The 22,144-nt window shown below is 35.3% G+C and overlaps 1 non-coding gene across 1 annotated transcript; it reads left to right on the plus strand.

The window, feature by feature from the left end:
- The first annotated feature begins 7,849 nt into the window (after window positions 1–7,849).
- LOC131143558 (small nucleolar RNA R71) lies at window positions 7,850–7,957 on the plus strand. The gene has a single exon (XR_009133545.1). It is a non-coding gene; the product is annotated as a small nucleolar RNA R71 (small nucleolar RNA).
- The last annotated feature ends 14,187 nt before the right edge of the window (window positions 7,958–22,144 follow it).

The following is a 22,144-nucleotide window of genomic DNA, read 5'->3' on the forward strand; positions in this document are numbered from 1 at the left end:
TCTATGTGTGAATTACATGAACATGTAAAAAAGAATGCAGAAGTGGGAGAGTACAAATTCTGTTCTCCACTTTCTTCCATTCATTTGAACATGAACAGGAGAGCATGGAAAGCGCATGCCATATGTGCTAAACCAATTAAGTTGCATGTGTCTTATCCAAGACTCTACCAACCATCGTTTTTCACAATTTCCCCACCTCTTTATTGCTTTTTAAATGTGAAGCAGTAACACCTCCACAGATGGACACCACAGTAGCCCTTTAATTTCACTTCCAAACACCGCTTTCAATGTCCACCACCTAGGCAGCCGACCTATTGCCAATACGACCAACTGTCCATTGTGGGAATTTGAACGCCCACCTCTCATTTGGGAGAGGACAAATTATCCAATGTTAAGTGGGAAAAAAAAAAAAAAAAGTTGTTTTTCAATTATTAAACTTTAACATTGATTGAAAATTTGAGATTGTCTTGGTTCGAAGTTTAAAGTCGGAAGTGTCTAGTTGAGTTTTTGAATTATGAACCGATTGGTCCTTGTCACGCCCTAGCAATTTATCCAGGATCTCTCCTATTGGCTGCATGTAAATTTAAAATTGAGAATTAAACATAGGTGGCATGAGAATTAAGCACGAACCTGAAGAGAGAGACTAGTCCTAGAATAGTCCTGAATTGGCTTAAACCCGGTTAGGAAAGTTAGGTGCGCCATCCTGTTAAAGTGTGTAGGTTGAGGTCAGCCCCACTAATTGACCTGGTTAAGGTTGAGGTCAGCCCTATACTAATTGACCTGGTTGTAATTGGTGTCACTTTACCCTTAAATGAGCTATTAGTGGAATCCTCGGGTTTGCGAGTTAGAGGCGAGGATGTAGGCACAGTTGGTCGAACCCCAATAACATATCGTGTGTTCATTTACATTTTTGCACTTTATATTTACCGCACGCATATGTTATGGTGTGAATGATGCGCTTGATTTAATTTCTGCATATCTTATATATCCGCGCATTTGGAATTATATAGACCGACCCTAGGTTGTTTTATACGAGTATTTTATTTAACCTAGGTGATAAAATTGAAAATTCCAATTCACCCCCCCCCCCCCTCTTGGGAATACACCAAAGCAAACAGAAAGAAAACCCTAGTTTCTCTTATTGTTTTCTTTGACAATATTTTTAGAGAAGAAAAACTTTGAGCATATATTCATTGATATATATATATATATATATATATATATATATATATATATATATTGGAAGCCTTTTATTATTTAATTTTTAAAAGGTCATTTTTAAAGAAAATAATTTTTCATACTCTCACGTTTAATGCAAAATATTTTTTTGAGAGAAAACCTATACTCTACTGAGCATCAAATTTACATATTTCTTGAGAGTGTATATAGACTTTCAAATTGTACAAATCAGCTTTTAAGAAGCATTTTCAATTGTACACAAATTTTTTTAAAAAAACAAGCTCTTTGAAGTCTGGGTTGTGAATTATGGCCAAGTGAGGGTACATCACTTAGAGAGAAAGCTCCACTTAGAAGGAGCAAATCAAACGAGGGGACATCCTTTGGAGAGGGGGAGGGGGGCTCTACCTTATTGAAGGAGTGGATCAAGTGAGGGGACATCACTTGGAGAGGTTCGTTCGCCTAGAAGGACTAGTTTACTAGATGTGGGGTATCATCTAGAGAGGAGGGCTCCATCCTAGTGAACGAGTGTTGTAAAGGGGGGCTTCACCCTATAAGGAGTGTGTAGTGGTTTTCTCTGCCCGGTTAAGGGAGTAGTTTGATGAAATCCTTGAGAGCCCAAGGTGAGGATTTAGGCGGGTATAGCCGAACCTCATTAAAAATCCTTGTGTCAATCTCTCTCTCTCTCTCTCTCTCTCTCTCTCTCTCTCTCTCTCTCTCTCTCTCGCCCTCTCCCTCTCTTATCTTATTTAATTTCCACATGTGTATGTTTCGTCATTTACTATTGTGATTATTTTACATACACGACCTAAATTTTACTTGGGATATTGATTCGGTGAATCAAAAATTAAATGAGCAAAAGTTTTTTAAAACCCAATTCACCCCCCTCTTGGGATTAGACCATTCCCCTCACTTCCAAATAAGGATCCATCGGATTCGATATCATTCAACACTTAAACAAAGTCCGGTGGATAGCCTAAGGTTTAAAATTCAGATCATATTTGTTACAATGTACCAAGACTCCTAATATCTTCCAGATCACCTAGTCCTTGGAGGAAATTAAGGCTCTTTTAATTAAGAAAAACTATGCTGATAGTCATAGTGAGTTTTTATAGAAATATTCAAAGCCATTATAGAAGAATCCAAATTTCTATGTTAGTCTCCTATTTAAAAAGAACGAAGATATCAACCTGACTAAAGCTAGTCACAAGGGGATGAATCCAAAACACTATTCCATGGCCCAGGATGAGTTAAGCCAACTCTAAGAAGAAGGGCTCATTGAACCAACATAGTCTTAATGGGCTTGTTTAGCCTTTAATGTTAACAAAAGGGTTGAACAATCTTGAGGAGTACTTCAGCTCGTTATTAACTACTAGCCCATTAAACATTTTCTTACTGATAATAAGTCTCCATTGCCAAATAGGACCAACCTATTTTCACAACTATTGAAGGCCTAAATATTTTCAAAGTTTGGCTTGAAAGCAGGCTATTGGAAATTGGGCATCCATCAATAGGATAGGCCCAAGATGACTTTCTGCATACCCCAATTTCCACTCCCAATGGACTGTTTTGCCATCTGGGCTTAAAGTGGCCCCGTCCATTTTTCAAAAGGTGATGAACAAACTTTTTCAGCACATACTTCATCATTCGTTGATCTATGTTGATAATATCTTCTTGTTCTCAAAAGATGCAACATCACGTACTGAGCTTATGAATCAGTTCACACAAATAGTGGAGCACCACGATATCATGTTGTCATAAAAGAAAATGATTATTGGTGTCAAGGAAGTTGATTTCCTTGGAATGAAGATTAGCCAAGGGAAATATAAGCTACAACCATATACTGCCACACAGCTCGGCACCTTTTCAGAAAGTTGGATGACGAACAAAACAATTGCAACTTTTCCTGGTATTGTCAATTACATGGCATACTTTGTCCCAAAGCGAGCAACTTACACGACACCACTCCACCAACTTTCGAAAAAAAAAAAAGAAGTCCCCCCCTTGGGAAGCCAAATACATAAAAGCAGTTAAATCACTCAAAGCAGTGGCAACAATATTGCCATCACTCCATATTCCCGACTAAGGAAAAAGAATCCTACAGACTAATGCTAGTGATTTTTACTGGGGAGCAGCTTTAAGTGAGGAAAAAAGAAGATGGGACTAGAAATATCTGCAGATACAATAGTGGGACATTCAAAGAACTAGAGCCAGCGATTTATCAACGATGCCTTCAATTTTTGGTTTTATCTAAATAAAATTTTATCAATAATATCATAGGAGAACTAATGAACCATGGAAAACAAACGACATTGACCCACAACCCGAGTTACCAAACTTAGCCACTCATGCTTGCAATCCACAATTTTCGAGTCAAATTAATTCCACGGTGGCTCATTGCATCAATAAAACGAAAGACAACAAATTAAAACAACTAATTATTTCAATCTTGAAACATTTAAGATAACCAACTAAAAGATAAGAAATTAAATTATATTTTTTTTCTTTTTTTCTTCTTCAAGATACCAAACAGGATTTTAATCAATAAAGAAAAATTACTCAAGAAAAACTTAAATCTAATACTAACAACGAATAAGAAGAGAAAGAGAAAAAATAAATAAATATACCTTAATTATAATGTCCAAACAAGATTAAAAATCAAAACTTTAAAAAAATTTCAACCAAAAGAAAATAATAAACTTGCTCTTTTAAAGGTATGACAAAAACAACTAAAGAAAAAAAAGAAAGAAAAGAGAAATAAAAGAAAAAGGAGAAGAAGTTGGCTGGAGTAGAAGCCGTGTCTGGCAGGTGGTTGCTATGAACTGTTGTAGCAGAGGAACTGTGTTCGGGTGCTGGTGATGCTGTTGTTGGGCCCTCGGGTTGCTCGTGGCGTAGAGCGAACCGAAGCAGGGATGGTGCTCAACTTGTAGCAGGAGAGGAGGGCCTAGAGGTGCTGGTCGTAGCTAGTGTTGCTGTCAAAGGCTACTGGTGCTTGCAGAAGGATGGTTGGGACTAAAAAATAGAGAGGGGGAGTAGAGGGATGAGAGACAAGAAAGGGAGAGAGTTGAGAGATAGGGAAAGAGTAAGAGTTTGAAGGAGAGAAACAAAGGGAGAAGAGAGGGAGAGTAGAGGGTGCGCGGAGGCGCACCGAACAGGGAGGAGAAGCAAGAATAAATAGAGAAAGGGGGGAAGAAAACCCTATGCAAGGCCTAGGTGAGTGACCCGCGAGCTAACCTGACCTGGCCTGCATGGCCGAGTCACATCAAGTAATATATATATATATATATATATATATATATATTTCTTTTATTTTTTTTTCTCTCCGTGAACATGGCCAATTTCGACCTTCTTGGAGCCCGTTTCTCTTGAAGCTCAAAACACAAAAGTTGTAGATAATCTTCTCATATTTCTCTAGAAATTCAATTCATCTCGATCAAAGCTCGGAGGGGAAAGTTAAATGCGAATTACGAACTACTGCCGGTTTTGGCTTCTAGGAATTTTCCTACGATAAAAAATTGCCAAAAATTCATGAATTGTTCAATAAAACATAAAAATTATAAATAGCGTACATTTTTAAAAAATTGAGAGTAATTAGGCATTTAATTAAAAATTATAAGTCCTAATGACCGAAATAAGATGCCTAATTACGCAGTTTAAGTGCATAATCACACCCACAACTAACGTTTTGCTTGTCTCTAGCAAATAACGTGAATGAATTTTAGGGCAGTGCCCACAACTACGAACTCCAAAGAACAAGAAATTAATGCACATGTGACACAACTATACCGTTTCACATACAAGAATATAACTAAATTTCACACAGGCTCATTCATATTCAATGCACACAACTCCGAGGCACGTCACTCATGCAAGTTTCATCGTTTATATGTTATTTAAGAACAGTATACTCACATGAAGTTAACCAGCGAAACAATTCAGAGTTAATGCGGTCATATAAATTTGAGTATAAACAGGTAAACTCTTGAGGTGTGTGTGATGTGTGTGACTCAGTACACCTAGGATACCAGTGGATACCTATAGAATGATTGCTTTGACTCAACTTAACTGGTATACCCTTAAGAACACTCAAAAGGAATAAGTTCACTCATCATATGTGAGGAGGAGTGTCACAGTCAAACATCCCTATTGAAAGGAACAACCGCTAAGTATATGGAGTGGACTATTCTGAGAAGGATCGAGCCTATCTATGAGGTATCAGGTCCTTCACCCATGCATCTTCTCACCTACTCGCCATATCCTACCGAGACCACCCTAGATCAACTTATTCACAAAATTGTCATGAATACATCTGAGGCATTAACTGTTTGAAGAATCTTCGTACATACAGAACATGTGTCTTGTCCTTGACTTTTTGTGGTATTTCTGTGGAGCAAGCATTAGCATTTCATTTCATGTGCATTTCTATTTCTTATTCTTTCTTCTGCCCATTCTTCATTTTCTGTCTTTTCTTGATCAATTAAGACATTCATTACACTTCTTTTGTTATCTTCATACCATCAATGGGAATTAAGCTCGAATAGTGGTCCATGAACTAAGTCTATTTCTAGAGTTGGCTTAGCCTTTACATCTTGAGTAGGCTACAAGACCTAGGTTTCTATCTCCCCACTAAATGTCACCTCTAGGCTAGCAAATCAAAAATAGAGACTAGTATACAAAAAATCATCCAAAAGAAAGGAGAATTTGAGTCTTATGAACTCTAATTTGATGTTAACACTCAAAAGGACGATGAATAGCTCAAGGATATCTCATAAGGTGTCATAGTCGCCACGGTGTTCTATCAGTGCTCACAAGAAACCCTAAGTGCAATGAATCACGTGAATGTGTTTATTCAGCCTCGTGAGATGTCGTGTAAATACAACAAATTATATAACCAGATTAACATGAGTGTACTACCAATCAATTTTTCATGGAGTTGCAAAATCATATAAAGAGAACTACGCATGAATGACTCAAGTGTATAATTCGTAAGTTATATGCAAGTATATAAAGGGTATGAGTCAGTGTAATTCCTTACTACTTCTTTTTTTCTTTTTAAAAATTTTTTTTTGGCATGTAAAGTTCACAAATGAGGAATTTTGCATGTTTTGAGCTCCACAATAGTTGCAAATATCACATTAAAACTCTTTCACATAGCAACACACAATATCACATGCAAATGCTCTCCCCCCCCCCCCCAACTAAAATGCATCATTGTCCTCAATGTGAAAGCATAAAGGGGATGGAAAAGATGATAATGAGGGAAGTAAGAAGCGTACTTGGGTGGAGAAGTAAGGGTAAGAAAAACTGAAACTAAAGGAAAATGTACCTATCAATAAACTAAAAATAAGACAGAATGAAACAAAATGAAAACAAAAGAAAGAAAAACATCACAGTGTGTCTGGAGGAGGCTCGGGAGGAATTTTGTCTGGTGGGTGCAAATTTATAAATTGAACTAGTGAGTCTCCAAATTAGAGTTACCACAATGGGTTTTTTTTGTTTTCTATGCAAAAGTGATCTTTGAATAAATCAATACTTTCTACAATATCAGACAACACATTTTCAAATTGTCTTTCTTGTTTTAACAAGAAAGGATCCTTATCTAGTATAGTTTATAGGAAATATACTTCTCTAAGAACTGCTCTTTAAGGAAAAGTTTTCAAAACAGTTACCTTTGGTTCTTTAGAAGCATCAACATTAAAATTTGTACTTGGTTCCTTGAAGGTTAAACTTTTACCATTCTGCTCAACTTCTTCATCTGGTGCGCCAGTCACCTTACCACTACTGAGATTTGCTTTGGCATTGCAATCATTAATGTTTGCTTCAATAGAGGATGATGGTTCCATGATTGCAATCTACGCTTAAGTATCTGGCTGGGCTTGAAATTGGGATTCATCTATCTCCAAAGCATTCAATAATGTGTTCAGCCTAGTCAAATCAGTGCCTATCTCATTGATGGCTTGAGAAGTTTGAGAGTTGATCACATTTTGGCTTGCCATGAACTGTTGCAAGCTAACAGTTAGCTGCTGTATGGGATCTTCCATTTCCCTTCTCTGTATTGGAGGAGGTTGATTTGCAAAGTAAGAGAGTCCCGAGCCTTGGCCAGCTGCTGTATAAGGAATGTATTGATTTTCTCCCTACGGAGATGACCCGAGTTGGTCATTTTTCTAGCTGAAATTTGGATGACTTCTCTAACCTGCATTGTAAGTATCAAAATAAGGTTCAGAAGAAATCTCAGAAACCATATACACCGGGTTAGATTGATCAAGAAAAACTTCCTTAAAAGTAGGAATAATTGGATATGCATCAGTCACATGCACTGGATCCTCACATATGGTGCATTTTTTAAAAGATAATCATAAAACATACATTTCATTTACCTTCTTAAGCTTAATAGAATCTAACCTTTTGGGCATCAATGCAAGCTTAGCATTCAAATCGTCAACTTCTTTCAATTAATACTTACCACCACCACTAATACATTTTTTTCTTTTCAGATCTATCATACACATAAGAGACATCCCAATATTAGGTGTTTTCAGCCAAATAATCAAAATAGTCAAAAGCTTCTTCGAGCTTTTTATTGAAAAACTCACCATTGCACATTGTTTCTAAAAATTGCCTTATCTTTGGTTGCAACCCCTCGTAGAAAAAACTGATGACCCTCTAATTCTCATACCCATGGTGAGGACATGCATTTAAGAGGTCTTTGAAACGTTCCCAATACTGATAAAATGTTTCCACATCCTTTTGGCAAAAATTAATGATTTTCCTTTTCAAAGCATCAGTTCTTTGCATGGGAAAAAATTTCTTTAAAAACTCAGTTTGCATTTCATGCCAAGTCCCAATGGATCTTCGTCTTAAGGAATTCAACCAAGTTTTTGCCTTGTCTTTTAAAGAAAATGGAAACAATTTCAATCTTATGACCTCCTCAGTGCACGTTCTATCTATGAATGTAGAACACACTTCTTCAAACTTTTTAATATGCAAATATGGGTTTTTCATATTCAATGCCATGAAAATGAGGTAACAATGGAATCATCCCAGGTTTAAAATTAAAAGCATTTGCATTCAAAGGTAGAATAATGTAGGATTGGGTGCTGGTCCTAACAGGTTGCAAATATTCTCTAAGGGTCCTATTAGGGTTCTTCCTATCATGAGGTTCATTCTCAGCCATGATGATATGTGTGTTAGATGATGATTCAAGTGATTCAAGCGATTCACGTGAAATAGATTCACTCGATGATGAGATGGATGAGTTTGTCCTAACCAGTCTAAATGTTTTATCTCTAGCCCAACCAGGCATACAAACTAAATAAAATGCAATAAAATAAAAATAAAAGCAAACAAGTCAAAGGAGAGGAAGTAGATATCACCCAGGCTATAAAGATGCTCACAGCTCTATAAACACCCTCTTTGAAATCTAAGAAACACTTTGATGACACCAATTGGTCCCTAGCAACGGTGCCAAAAACTTGACTCGTTGTTGTGCTTTCAATTGCAGAAGTGTAAAGTTGTATCAAGGATGAGTCCAGGATCGTATTCCACAGGAACCACAGCATTTCAAAGTATTTGTGAAAGTTTAGTGAAATCCTGTTGCTGTAAAATGTGGTTTGAAAATATTTTTGCTCTTTTATGATTTTAAAAATAGTAAACAAAATGGGAGGTATTTGAGAAAAGTGTTAAAATGTGATTGAACTTTTATCGAATTTCCAAAAAATATATAAACCTACTAACGCAACGAAACTAAACAGATTAACTGAAATAATTTACCAAACACTCGGGTTATAAGTTCAACATCTGTTTGCTTCCATCGTTTACTAATTCCCTAGGCCTTACTCCTCTTCTTGTTAATCCAATCAAGACATTAATAAGATGAAATTTTAATACTAAAGCTCAAGTAAATTTGCCACATCCGAACGGAAGAAAATAAAAACTCTCATTAAGCATCAACCGAATTTCATGTAAAAATTAGTTGATTAAAATCCTAGATTAAATCAAGGTTTTGATGTGCCTAACGTCAACAACAAAATAAGAAATAAAAGCCAACGATTTATCAACGAGGCCTTCAATTTTTGGTTTTATCCAAATAAAAAGTTTATCAATAATATCATAGGAGAACTAATGAACCATGGAAAACAAAGGACATTGCCCCACAACCTGAGTTACCAAACTTAACCACTCATGCTTGCAATCCACAATTTTCTAGTCAAATTAATTCTAGGGTGGCTCATTGCATCAATAAAACAAAAGACAAAAAATTAAAACAACAAATTATTTCAATCTTGAAGCATTTAAGATAACCAACTGAAAGATAAGAAAATAAATTAACCTTTTTTTTTCTTTTTTTTTTCTTCAAGAAGCCAAACCGGATTTTAATCAATAAAGAAAAATTACTCAAGAAAAATTTAAAGTTAATACTAACAACAAATAAGAAGAGAAAGAGAAAAATAATAATAAATATACCTTAATTATAATATCCAAACAAGATTAAAAATAAAAAATTTAACTAAATTTCAACCAAAATAAAATAATAAACTTGCAACTCTTTAACAACTAAATAAAAAAATAAAGAAAAGAGAAATAAAAAGAAAAGGAGAAGAAGTTGGTTGGAGCAGAAGCCGTGTTTGACAGGTGATTGGTGTGAACTGTTGTAGCAGAGGAGTTGTGTTCGGGAGCTGGTGATGCTGTTGCTGGGCTCTTGGGTTGTTCGTGGCCTAGAGCGAATTGAAGCAAGGATGGTGCTCGGCTTATAGCAGCATAGGAGGGTCCGGAGGTGCTGGCTGTAGCTGGTGTTGCTACCGGAGGCTACTGGTGCTTGCAGAAGGCTGGCTGGAACTAAAGAACAGAGAGGGGGAGTAAAGGGAAAAGAGACAAGAAAGGGAAAGAGTTGAGAGGCAGGGAAGGAATAAGAGTTTGAGGGAGAGAAACAATGGGAGAACAGAGGGAGAGCAGAGGGTGCACGGAGGCGCACCGAATAGGAAGGAAAAGGAAAATTAAATAGAGAGAGGGGGGAAGAAAACCATATGCAAGGCCCAGGTGAGTGGCCCGTGAGTTAACCTAACCCGGCCTGCATGGTCAGGTCATATCAAGTAATGTATGTATATATATATATATATATATATATATATATGTATATATATATTTTTCTATATATATATATATATATATATTCTTTTTTCTCTCTGCGAACATGGCCAATTTCGACCTTCTTGGAGCTCTTTTCTCCCAAAGCTCAAAATAAGTAAGTTGTATATAATCTTCTCATTTTTCTTCATAAATTTGAATGGTCTCGATTGGAGCTCGTACGGGAAATTTATGCACGAATTACAAACTGGTGCCGATTTTGGCTCCCGAGAATTTTCCTACGATAAAAAATTTCTAAAAATTCATAGTTTGTTCAATAAAACTCAGAAATTATAAATAGGGTACTTTGTTAAAATATTGAGAGTAATTAGGTATTTAATTAAAAATATAAGTCCTAGTGACCAGATTAATATGCGTAATTACGTAGTTTAAGCGCGTAATCAATGGGACTAGAAATATCTGGAGATACAATAGTGGGGCATTCAAAGAATTAGAATCACATTATCACTCCACCTTGAAAGAGATATTGGCAGTAAAGAGAGGGATTGAAAAGTTTGAATTCCATCTAATTGGACATACTTTTCTAATTGAAATGGATATGTCATCCTTTCCAAAGATGATCTAATTCAAGCAGAAGATCCTCCTGTAGGGACAACTCCTTAGATGAACAAACTGGTTCTCACAGTATAAATTTGAAGTTAAGCACATCAGAGGAAGGCACAATATCCTTAGTGACTTCCTCTCAAGACGAACATATCATCCTCAACCCTTCTCCTTCATGGTATCCTTATCTTCTTTGTCTCTTTCAAAACTAGTCCAATCCCTCCCATGTGGAATCTAGGATAACATCCTTAATCACATCATTGATAAAGGTAATCATAAAATGATCCAAGGTCTCCAGTCCCTTCTCCTCTCAAAATATGGTTTAGTCGATGCACCGATAAAGAACCTAGACTGGCACCATTTTTCCCCATTCATCAATGGTCTGTGGGTCCCCACACTTTCTTATCTAACCTTCCTTAAAGCAGCTTTCCTCCTTCTTTGGTACCTTGCAAGGGCCTACCAACTTAGTCTGATCCATCACAAACCCTAGACCTATGCCTTCTTAATAGACAAGAGATAAAGACATTGCCAATAAAATTTCTTTAAGGACTAGCTCTTGTTCTCCAAAAACAAAAGCACAATGGGTTGAGCAGTTAGATTTCATTACAGGGTCTCCATATTTATTGGTCATTTTCCATCTCAAAGGAGAGATCCAGATCCAAGACGGGAATAGACATGTTAATATCTCTCCCATCTATGAAAGAAAAAGGAGCTACAAAGAAAATCCGATCCACATCTTTCAACACATAAACGGATTGATATAAGAAAAAGCTTATGCCACATAAATCAAGTTGACCCAAACAGATTATCACAAGATTTATTCAATCCAGTACATTTTCAGGATGATGGAAGAACCAAAAGCTCTCATTATGCAGTACTGTTCCCAAATTTCTATGATACCTACGTGATGAATAGGTTGACACTTTATTATATGGAATAAATAGAAAGTAATGGGATAATTGAAGATTTGGAGATAATGGTAGTCTACCCAGCTCAAGAAGAAAAGGATTAATGAGCGAGAATGGACTTTTCACATCCATATGGTAGAGTTTGAAGTTCTTGTGGGATGCATAGGCTAGTAGCATTCAAATTGCTTCCATTCTTGCTACAGGAGCAAAGGTCTCATCATAATCGATACTTTTTTCTTGATTATAACCTTAAGCTACTAATCTATCCTTGTTACAGACTACAATTTCATTTTCATCCTTTTTATTCCTATAGACTCATTTAGTGCCAATTACTGAATGATCAGTGGGTCTAGGAACTAACTTCCAATCTTTATTTCTTTCAAATTGATTAAATCCCTATTGCACAGCTGCTATCCATGAATCATCATATAGCTGCTATCCATGAGTCATCATTAATTACTTCATTTATCTTCTTAGGTTCCTTTTGAGATAGGAATGCACAATGATTACATAGATTCTTTAATCAGGATCTAGTGGACACCCCTCGTGACAATTCACCCATGATTTGGTCCTTAGGGTGATTCTTTATGAATTTCCATTCCTTAGACAATTCAGATTGTTCTAAAGAGTCATCATTAGATGGTAAATTAGTTTCGTTGCAGTCATCCTTGATTTCATGAATTGCTAGCTCTTTTAAACTTTTTCTAATTTCTAAATCATCAACATCAGTAGGTTTAGAAGAAAATGGATTAGTTTCATCAAATGCAACATGAATGCATTCTATGATAGAAAGAGTTATTTTATAAAATCCATTAGTATCAAATTTTCCTAGGTCCCCTTTATCATTTAAGACAAAACACTTACATCCAAATACATGAAAGTATGAAATGTTTGTTCTTTTACCCTTCCAATGTTTGTATGTGGTTTTATCTAGGCTAGTCCTCATGGATAGTTTGTTCATCACATAATAAACGGTGTTTATCGCTTTAGCTTAAAAATATTTAGGTAGGTTATGCTCATTTAACATGGTCCTAGCCATTTCCTAAAGTGATCTAATTTTCCTTTCAACAACTCAATTTTTTTGAGGTGTATATGGTGTTGAAAAGTTATGAGAAATTCCATGTTCATCACAAAAGTTTTCAACATCTCTATTTTTTAATTCTCCACCTTTATCACTCCTAATGTGTAGAACACCATACCCTTTTTCATTTTGAAGCTTCTTACATAGGTTGGTTAACATTTTACGTACTTCATCCTTCGAGGATAAGAATAATACCCAGTCAGACGTGGAGTAGTCGTAAACAATGACAAAAGTGTAGTGCTTTCCTCCTAGGCTTTGTATTTTAGTGGGGTCGAACAAGTCTAGGTGAATTAGTTCTAGTGGCCTTTCAATGGAGATATGTTGCTTCTTCTTAAAGCTAGTCTTGGTTTACTTCCCAAGTTGGCAAGCATCACAAACCTTCTCTTTTATGAACTTTGTGCTAGGTAAACTCTTGACTACGTTCTTTTTAGCTAACTTGGATAGCAGGTCCAAACTAGTGTTTCCTAGTCTCCTATGCCATGGCCAACTAGTTTCATTTGAGGTTGTGAAGCATTTAACCTCTTGAGATACCAGGTTTTCAAAATTTACACAATATACATTTTCAACCCTGTTTGCAATAAACAAGATTTCATGCTTTTTAGTATGTTCGACTATGCATTTGTCTTTCTTAAATGTTATGTCAAAGCCCTTATCACTTAGTTGACTAATGCTAAGTAGATTATGCTTTGATTATTCAACCAATAAAACATTGTCAATTATCAAAGAGGGTTCCTTACCAACTTTGTCGATGCCAATAATTCCACCTTTAGCATTATTTCTAAAAGTGACATGTCCACCATCCTTTAGTGTCAACGAGAGGAACTTGGACTTATCTCTGGTCATATGACTTGAGCACCCACTATCCGAGTACCACTTGTCTTTTGATGGAGTGGACCTAAAACATACCTACAAAAAAGGATTTAAGATGTTACTTTTGGTACCCAAATCTTCTTAGGTCCTCTTGGATTTGTTCTAGTTGTATTTTTGGCTCTCCACACCTTTTTGGTTTTAACATTTTTTCTCTTAAACGGACATTCAAATTTTATGTGTCCCTTTTCTTTACATAAGAAGCATGTGGTGTGTTCATATGCATTAGTAAAGGATGCGCTAGCATAGTATTTAGAAACTTTCACAAAGTACCCCATGTAGATGTTCTTTTTCTTTTTGTTTTCAACTCCATTGAATCCTATGCCTTCCTTATCCAAAGACATTCTTTGCAATCCAACTATTACGAGTTCTTTTTTCCTCTAGTAAAATTGTAAATAATTTTAGATTGATCCTCAATTTTACTTTCAAGAATAAGTGACAGTTATGGTGTAATCCCAAGAAGGGAAGCGGGGTGAATTGCGTATTTAAAAAATTTAGGTCTTTTAACCCCTAATTTTAAGCACAACTAGTATTATGCAACGTGGGTCTCTCTAAGCTATCAACAATAGCACAAATATTTAAGCATGTATGTAAAACAATCTAGACAATAAATAATTAAACAAACATGTGCGTAAATTAAATAGAGTAGGGGAGAGAAAACACAAACAGAATATTTTTATGAGGTTTGGCAAACTTTGCCTATGTCCTTGCCTCAAGCCCATCCGTTTGAGGATTCTACTAGCCTGCTTACTTAACTAGGTGGAGTAGAAACATTTTACAGCTCCTTAGAGGGTGGAGTCCCTCTAGCTCACTTAACCAGGAAGAGCCAAACCGTTACACACCTTACAGGATGATGCCCTCCTTGTTAACCTTATAGGTCACACTCGGTTTTGATAATGAAAAATACTGGTAATTGATGGTTATTAAGTTTGTGTGCAGAATCATACTAACCGGATAATATTGAAGGCATGTGACAACTTGAAGAAAATTGAAGACCACGACATATTTGTTTATTGTAATTTATATTTATCATTTTGGGTCTATAATAGTAAATAGGAAATGGTCTGTAATAATTAATGCATTACATGCATGATAGGGTAGATAAGCTCAAATGACCATAGGGAAACGAAATGACCGTAGGGCACATGCCGAATTTTTTCGGTCGGCTCTCAAAGACCTTAGACTAGCCATAGGTAAGCTCAAAAAGACCTAGAATGACCCTAGGATCCACATGCATGCATAAACATATATTCTTATATGAATAGGGTGAATATATAAAGGAGTTAGAACCGAAATGCATAAAAAGTGCATGTTTGGTCGACCAAATCGGGACATATAAAACATTCAGTCGACCAAACCAATTAGCGGTCAATAGTTTGACCATAGCTCAGTTGACCGTACCTTACCAAGTTCACATGACTTGGTCGACCGAACTCCCACCTGCTCAACATTTGACTCCTTGGTCAACCGATCAAATTTATACGGGCAATGCCCTGGTCGACCGAACCCCTACATGGGAGAATCCAACTACCCAGTCGACCAAACTACCTAGTTCAAAATCACCTGATCAACCGAACTGCGCGGAATTGTAAAAATCACCCTTGAGACCCTTTTTCCGGTCGACCAAACTTTCAGTTCATTTCTTGAATGATCGACCGAACTTTGTCTTTGGTCAATTGAACCTTAAGTCCGGTCAACTGGTTCTCTTGGGTTGGACATTTATTTTTACCATGGTTAAATTTTTTAAATAGGGTTAGTTATGCTAAAATGTTTCAAAACAATCCTAATAATGTCCATGTGTCCTAGACGGTTATAATTATAGGGTAGTCTATATATACCCCCTCATTTACAAAAATTAGTCAAGGATTAGCAATCTTTATTAGCAAAAATCCTCTGAAATTCAAAAAATCCTACTTCCATTTTTAAGCCTCCCACACTCATTCTTACTCGATTTTATTGCTTAAACCTCTTTGTAAGTGTGCTCGAGTGTTCATCTTAAAGGCTTATACTCTCTCTTGTTATTGATTGATTAAGGTTATTTTATTAGAGAGCAGGGCTTCAAGTTTCCTTAGGAGACTTTGCTAACAAGTCTTCCTTAGGAATACTTCGTTGAGTCTTTGAGTTTTGCATTATCATTGCAATTCTCAAGGAGTTCATATTGGATTTTGATTGCTAAAAATATTTATACATCATTTTCAAAAATATCTCTTGTGCTTATCTTTGAGAAATTTATTTTTAGATATTTTCTTGAGTGCTAAAAGATCTTTGTTGTTATACCTTTTGATTGAGATTATCATTTTATTACAAAGATGAAATAAATATTTTACAAACCATTGTTTGAATATCTCTTGTGGTTTATATTGAGAAAAACTTTTGTTAGGATATTTGAAACATACTTGTGATCTTTGTTAGTGCATTGTGATTGAGAATATTATTTTAACACAAAGATCCTATCACTTACACTCTCACGTACTGATGGGATTATTGGCATTAATTTTGAGAGTAGACATTACATTGAGCTTATCGTATATTATCATTTGGTAGTGTGCATTTATTTGTGATATAGTGCGTAGTGGTGCATATCTGCTTATGTAAGAAGCATTTCCTTGTACGCAAAATCTTCACATTTGTTGCATTCCAGGCATGGGCCTGAAGTGGGAGACTGGCCCTATTGAATAGTCCTGAATTGGATTAGACCTGGTTAGGAAAGTTAGGTGCATCATCCTGGTAAGGTGTAGGTTAAGGTCAACCTCGCTAATTTACCTAATTGTAACCAATGTCGCTCCCCCAGTGAAGTGAGCCATTAGTAATCCTTGGGCTTGCGAGCTTGAGGCGAAGACGTAGGTAATATTGACCGAACCTCGATAACATATCGTGTGTGCATTTTATTTTCCATAATTTATTCATCATATATGTATGTTATATTGTGAATGTCATGCATGATTTAATTTCTGCACATTTTATTTATCTGCACATTTAGAACTGTATAGACAGACCCTAGGTTGCGAATATACTGCTATTAGATTAGCTAAACCTAGGAGATAAATTTTAAAACTCCAATTCACCCCCCTTTTGGGAATACACCAAAGCTAACAATTGGTATCCGAGTCTTGTGATTTGACTTAAACGTTTTTGCTAAATATTGGGATGGCTTAAATTGGTGTATCCCCATTCAAAAAGGGACGATCACCTTCCAGTCCTCCATTATTTTGTGGTGTTGATTACACCGCCTAGAAAATTAGAATGAACATTTTTATAAAATTTAGGAATTGGAGGGCCTGGCAGGTGATCGATAAAGGAATATTTATGTCAGTAGAAAATGATATTAATTTGTTGCATGCAAATTCACATGCCATGGACATGCTATACCGTGCTTTAGACTCTAATATTTTGCTTGAGATTATGGTATGTACAAATGTAAGGGAGATTTGGGTTGAGCTGGAAAAGAGATATGGAGAGACCTAGGAAAAGGAAACCATCACTCTAAAGATGTCATGTTCAAATGATCAGGGAGTGGTAAGTGATAGGGATAGTGCATCAATAGAACATGAGGTATATGATTCTCACTCTTACTCATTTGAGGATTCATGTGTTGAATGTTGTGTTGCTACATGTGCTGAATCATCTATTTAATATTGTGATAATCTTGTTATTGATGCACGTGATGATTCTTGTGAAAAATATTGCAATATACTATATGATGAATCATTTGGTATTCCTTGTGAAAATACTGTTGTTGTTGCATGCAATGATTCAAGTTAAAATTATTATGTTAATTCTTTTGATGAATCGTGTGCTGAATTGATAAATGAAAGCATGCCTTCGTGTGAAAAAACTGGAAAATGCTTTATTGAAAATGAATAAGTTCCTAGTTAGGGTGAACAAGAAGAAGGTATCTTTCAAAAATTAAAAAGAAAGGATAGCTCAACAATTAGAAAAATTGAAGGAATATCATGCTATCCTTGAGAAGAAAAAGTTTAAGAAGGTCTTGAAAATCATCTTCTTAGAAAAAAAAATGACAATTATTCTAAAATGATTTTCAAATCTAAGAAGTATAGTTCAAATAAACCCTTTGGAACTGAATGAAATACATATTTTGATAAGGGTGCATCTTGTGAATCACATTGTCATGCCTAATTGAGTAAAAAGAGATTAAATAAGCATACTCTTTTATGTATATTCAATACTTGCTTATTTTGCAAAATTATGTGGCACGTGTGGTTTAACTGTCCATTTAGAAGTGCAAGAGGCTTATAAAAGGAAATTAAATGGATAATCAACAAGGCAAATCCCATAGGACCAAAGGAAAAATGGATTTAAATTAAAATTATCAAATTAGTTATTTTTCTCCTTAGACCCTAGGACTAGATTTAGGGGGTAGTGATGATTAAAAGGCTAGGAAGTGGTCTATGCTTAAAATTCCAAAACTTAGTATTTGCATTCTCTCTATACTATTTTGTTATGCTAAGATTAAAATCCACTTTCAAAATGGACAAAGCACTTTTGCTTGGTAAACAATTCAAATTGCTTAACTCTTGCTTAAATATGGATATTTAAAGTTAAGCATACTATGTCCATTGCACAAGTTTGAGTTTTAGGAAATGAATCCTTCTATTTTATGCATCTTTTCCTAAACTCATCTTTGAATATGAAATGCCTAAATCAAAATCAAGTCATCACTCAAGGCTCTTTTTAATAACGCAAGGATTTTTTCAAAAATGATTTTCAAAATGAAAATAGGAGAAGCTAGGGTTTTTGCTCAAAGATAATTTATTGCAAATAAAAAGATGAGCTCTTGAATCTTACAATGGAATGCTCAAAGATTCACAAGCACTAAATTTTTATCCAAAAATATTTATCAAGAAAATAGTGGGAGAAACTCAAGATCAACTCTTTAAAAAGATTTTTCAAATAAATACAAATAGGTGAGTAGATGATCTTATGATGTGAAAAATAAATGCCCCAATAGAATGTTTTTTCAGCAACCCTCAAGAGCAATAAACTTGCAAATGAAGGGAGTGAAAGAAGATCAAATGCGCTCTTAAAATATTTTTCAAAAGAATAAGAATAGGAGAGTGAATGCTTTCTTGCTTTTGAAAGAATATGAGAAATAGAGCCCAAAATGTTTTAGAGGATATTCATGATAAACAAAAGTATTAAAATGAGCTTTAAGTGGGCTATATATAGACTTTCCCAAAATTTGACCATTAAGGGACATGGTGGGCATTAATTTAGTTGTTTAATTAAAAATTAATGACATTTTTATGCAAAAAAATTGCCTAACCCAAGAGGTTTAGTTGACTGGGAACAGCGCCGGTCGACTGGTCTTAAGCGATTTCCAAACCTTCGATAGTTCAGTCGGCCGGGTTCAAGATCCGGTCTGTCGGATCAAGAGGCTGGTCAACTGACCTTTTCAGTATGGGTCGGATGGCTGGGGCTTTATGAATCAAACCAAAAGAGTAGGCCAGTCGACTAGGGCTTATAAAATGTTAAATAGTCGTGAAAAGTAAGGTGTGCTCCCAAGAGGGGGGGAGGGATGAATTGATTTTTTAAAACTTCTTTGGAACTTTTAGTTTTTATCCTTGTTGATTACAACCACACTTTATTAAACAAATAGATTACGTTGTTTATTCAAATTTTATAATTTTAAAATCAATTATCTTTTTAAACAATAAACAATGATAACTTGAATGGCTCCAATCAATCTGAAAAGTCTTGTAGAATAATTGAGATAATCACACACAATATGAATTAGGTGTGTACTATGCAAATTTTCAACTTTTGGCAAATCCACACAGTTAATATAATTGTAGGAATTTAAAGAGATTTAGGAAGAGGAGAGATACACCGAATTTTTACAAGGTTCGGCCTACAACCTACGTCCTTGTCTCAAGCAACCACTGTGAGGATTTCAACTTTCTTTATTAGGCCAAAGTTACAACCTCTTTCCTTCTCAGGTGGAGTCCCTCTCTAATGAGAAATTCCCTCTTCCTAGGCAACGATCCAATAACCTGAATCGTTAATACAATACAAAAACAAGAACAGCTTTAGTTCGTACAAGAACACTCTCAGTTATAGCAGATTTGTACAATTAAAATCACAAGATACTTCAACAATTTAATTAATATAAAGAGATGAAGATTAGAGTAAATATCACTGGGGTTCTTTGGATTTAGAAAATCTCAGTTAGCACATGAGAACCATGAGCTTTAATTCTGAAAGATCACAACTGATATTTCAACAAGAATATTAGCAAGAGCTTTGGAGAGTAGAAAGATTTTAGCTTGATTTCTATTTGTAAGTGTGTGATTAATATTAAGGTTTCACATGTATTTATAAATAGAAAATCCTTAATTTTTGTATTCCTCAAGTTTACTTGTAGTATTCCCTAAGTTTGTGCATAGTTTGAGGTCCAAGCAATCAATTTTGAAAACTTTCTCTCGCTCTTTTAAATTTAAATAACCGAAGTTTGGTCAACTGAACTATCGAGGTCAGTCGCCTATGCCTTTAAAATTCAGAAAAATTTCAAAAAAAATAATGGGGTCAGTCACCTAATCTTGAGAAGGCAATCGCCTGATGCTATTCTATTTGCTCAATTTATTCAACATAAAATGTCAGTCTACTGATCAGATATGCTAAATCACCTAAGCTTGCATCTTTTCAGAAACTTTGAATTTCAATAGTTTGATTATTTTATTTTAAAATAAAACTTATAAACATTTTCCAAGATTTTCAAAAACTGGTCTCTAAGTTGATAAAGATTCCTAAGAGCTTCAACCATTTATATTGAAAATATGCAAAGTACTTACATGAGACTTTTAAACAACTATAACACTTCTATTAATAGTTCTTAGCTTCATAAGATATTGTAATATTGAGTTTGAGCTTTTAACAAATTTTGTCAAGCACTTTGATATTGGTCACTTGAGTCACTTGATCTTGATACTTGAGTTACCTCAAACATCATCACTTAACCAAATATGTTATGTTCCCTTGATTTGTTATCATCAAATTAAGATTCATAAGCCTTGTTAGACCAACAATCTTCCCCTTTTTGATGATGACTAATAAGGAGCAAAAGTGAGTGAACCATAATAAGGCTTCCCTTACAATAAGCATACTTTTAACAACATTTGAAAAGTTAAGCATTAGATATTATCAAAGTCAGTTTTAGATTCAGTTTAAGTTCATATTTCAAGATCAGTATATCAAGTATGAATATCAATATTGTATGTCTCCATGAATATTTCAAGATGTAATGCACAATTTTGTTTATCTCAGTTGTGCTCAAATTAAAAAAAAAATGCTCTCATTATCTCATATCTCTTTTTTTCCTCAGTTTTGCTCAAAACTACTCCTCCTTTTAACATCAATTAAAAAGAAAAGAGTGACAATTAAAAACAAAATGCAGTATTAAGCACAAAATAGAGAATGATATTCATCAAGATGTAAACAAAGTGTCCAAAACATCATGAGATACATTTAAAAAAAATAAAAACACGGATTTGAGATACAAAGTGCAAATAACAACTAAAAGAAACTAAACAACAACATCAGCTGCTTCTTCATCTTCTCGAGATCTTGCTTCATCCTCACCATCTTCTTCTTTAGTTTCTTCTTCGTCTCCTTCTTTGCCAAATCCATCATCACTAGGATTTGCAGAACTAATCTCTATAGGATCTTTTCCTTGGGAAGAACCAGCCAAGTGTTGTTCAATACGACCAACTTGTTGATCCAGAGTCGAAAATTTGGTTTGAAGAGATGCAAAATTAGTTTAAAGAGATTGAAATCTAGATCTTATGTCACCACTAAAGTCAGTGAATAGTTGATGAAAAGGAAGATACTAGGAGGGTGCAGCATCAACCTAAGGAGTAGGTTGCTGAAATTGAGGTTGTGGCTCAGAAGTTTGTCTTTAACATCTACCTCCTTTATGAAACCAACCTTGCTTATATTTCTCATGCCCCATCTATTTGAGTGTGGTAGATGAGAAAAGATCATCATGGGTACGCTTGATAAACAATTCATTTGGGGAAGTTATATGAAGATGATCGAAGAGGAGGTTTAGAATTCCTCCATAAGGAAGAATTAAGCTTGGTAGGTCAAGCTTCTTCCCTTTTAGCAAACACCACATAACAAAGCAGTCCAAATATGATATGTAGTCATGAGAACCAACCTGAGGAAGGATGTTGTATGTGATGATCTTTTGGAAGATTTATGCCTGAAGGTTTAATTGTTTATAAAGTGGGGGGTTTCTAAAGTAAACAGGATGCTCGGTCATGATTAGTGGCAAAAATTCTTCAGGGGTAAATCCTTGTTCCATAATCCATGATTTTCCAAAGGAAGGACATTCAAATTCTCCTTGGTGAATATTTAAAATAATGGCCAAAGTCTATGGAGTAAGGGCAATGGATTTGCCCATAACTTG

Source organism: Malania oleifera, chromosome 11, assembly GCF_029873635.1.
Source record: "Malania oleifera isolate guangnan ecotype guangnan chromosome 11, ASM2987363v1, whole genome shotgun sequence".
NCBI lineage: Eukaryota > Viridiplantae > Streptophyta > Magnoliopsida > Santalales > Ximeniaceae > Malania > Malania oleifera.